We start from the raw sequence: 2,867 nt of genomic DNA, 5'->3' as shown, positions 1-2,867 counted from the left end.
ACTAAAAGCCACTAAGGGCTATATAGCACCAAGAGCTGTAATTCCGAGGAACAGGAGTGCCAAGGGCTGAGAGCCACTGGCATTCAAAGGTCAAAGCTGCTAACATCAAGGGAGCAACACTTTGGTAATTCAAGATATCCACCCAAAAGAACCCTCAGCTGATTGGTGACAAAACCATGGGTATTAAGTTGTCTTTCGATTTGTCTACATCACCCTAATTTTTGGCAATGAACATGCAAGTTCTTTGCTGTAAACACAAGTTAAAAATAAACTTCAAAAATGCAATTTATTCCTAACTTTTAAAAATGTAAAGGTGCAAAACAACAAACTCATACTGAAGTCTGATAAAGGACATCTGCAAAAACTAGAGTGAACATCATACATGATGGTGAAAGACTGAATGCTTTTCTCCAAAGATCAAGAACAAAGAAGGATGTCTCCTCTTGTCTCTTCTAAATAACATGGACATAGAGGTTTTCAACAGTCAGGGAAAACAGGCAAAAAATAAAGATATAGAAGAAAGGCACATAGATAGAAAAGGGAAAATAAAACTTTATTTTTAGGTGACATGATCTTATAGAAAATCTTAAGGAATCCACCAAAAAATTTAAAAACTAATAAATGTCACCTTGGATTTAGCTCAGTGGTTCCACTGCCTGCCTAGCAAGTGTAAGGACCCGAGTTTGATCCCTGGTACTGAAAAATAGAACAAAACAAAACAAAACAACAAAACAACTAATAAATGTGTTCAACAAGGGTCATATGATTTTAAAAACCAGTAAGTAATCTCAAAATAAAATTAAGAATGAATTCCACTTACAGTAGCATAAGAAAAGAATAAAATGAAATACATGTAACAAAAGAGGTATAAGCTTTATGTGGTGAAATTACAAAATGCTGCTCAGGAAAACTGAACACAATCTAAATAACCAAACAGGCATTTCATATTCATGGACTGGAAGTCTCAGTATTGCAAAGAGGGCAATTCTCTCTATGCTTATCAACAGACTCAGGAATGCTAACCATAATTTTAATGGGTTTTTATGAAAATTGACAAGCACATCCTAAAATTTACATGAAAATGCAAACCAACTCGAATAGCTAAAACAAGTTTTAAAAAGGAGGAACAAGTTTGTTGAACTTTTACTTCCTTATTTCAAAACTTACTGTAGCAACACTTATCAAGACAATAGGCTACTGCCAAAATTCATATCAATGGAACTGAACTGAGAGTTCAGAAATAAATCTTTGCATTTATAGTCAATTGTTTCTTGACAAGTGTGCAAGGCAGGAGATTAGAAAAGTGTTCAAGTGGTTCAATCAGCAGTAGCACAACTAGATACTCACATGCACAAAAGATGAAGTTGGACCCTCACTTTGCCTCACACACAAAAATTAACTCAGATGAATTATAGACTTAATATAAGAGCTGAAATGATAAAATTTTTAGAAGAGAAAAATGATGGTTACACCCATGCAGAAGGATGATTCTAGACCCATATTTATCTTCAAAATGGATCTAAACTAAATCAAAACTAAAATCAAAATGAAGCAAAGATCTAAGTATTAAAACACAATCTGTTGGATAAGGTAGATAAAACTCTTGAAATTATAGGCACAGGCAAGGCCTTTCTGAACAGAACCCTAATTGCACAAGAAACAACATCAAGAATCAACAAATGGGATTATCACATTAAAAAGATTTTGCACAACAAAAGAAACAACCAACAGAGTAAGGAGACAACCTAAGGAATGGGGAAAAAAATTGTCAGCTACTGCTCTGAGTGAGGACTAACACCTAGATCATACGGAAAACTCAAAAGAATCAGATTCCCCAAAATAAAAGATCCATTCAAAACAAAGCCAACTGAAATGAATAGACTGCTTACAAGAAGAAATATCAATGAATAATAAATGTGTGAAAAAATGGCCAACATCTCTGGCCATTAGAGAAATGCAAGTTAAAACAACACTGAGATTCCATCTTACTCCAGAACAAAATAGCCATCATCAAGAAATCAAATAACAAGAAATGCTGGCAAGGCTGGGAGGTAAAAGGAGCCCTTCTACATTGCTGGTGGGAATGTGAACTAGTATAGCCACTGTGGAGATTCCTCAAAAAATGAAAAATATAAATTCCATTCAACCCAGCTATTTCCATTCTAAGTATCTCTCCCAGAGAGTTAAAGACATTATGTTACAGTGATACATGCATACCCATGTTTACATCAGCACAATTCATAATACACAAGTTTACACGTCGCATTACTTTCCTTATATGAGAAACCCAAAGCATAAATAAGTTAAAGATCAAAATAAAAGACAGATAATAGGAAACGGGGAGATAGATCTTTTGTAAATGGGAAGGGGATCTAGAGAGGAGGGCAAGGAGGGGAGGAAGGGGAAATAAAAGGAATTAAGATGTATGATGCTGTACATGTACCAATGCCCCACCACGAATGTGGTCATTATGTACTGCAAACACGGACTATTAAAAAATAATAAAAGAGAAAATAGTGGAGATGCCTTGTCAGGCAGGCAAAGATTTCTTCAATACGATACTAAAGCATGGCCCATAAAAAATTATTAGACTTCCTTAAAAATTTTTTTTTTTGGCAGTTCAAGAAACACCATTAAGCTCTCAACAAGGCAAGCAACAGATTAGAAGGAAATATTTGCATGACACAGCAAGCACTTGTATCCAAAGTTTACAAAGGACACTTAAAGATAATTAAGACAACCCAATTAAAATATGAGCAAAATATATGAACAGACACTGCACAAAAGCAAATATATGACTGGCTGAGTACATGAAAAAAATGATCAACATCATTAGCTCTCAGTGAAATGCAGATCTCAACCCGTAA

Source organism: Fukomys damarensis, unplaced genomic scaffold (assembly GCF_012274545.1).
Source record: "Fukomys damarensis isolate Sample0158 unplaced genomic scaffold, DMR_v1.0_HiC HiC_scaffold_27, whole genome shotgun sequence".
Classification (NCBI taxonomy): Eukaryota; Metazoa; Chordata; class Mammalia; order Rodentia; family Bathyergidae; genus Fukomys; species Fukomys damarensis.
This window is presented reverse-complemented; position numbering follows the sequence as displayed.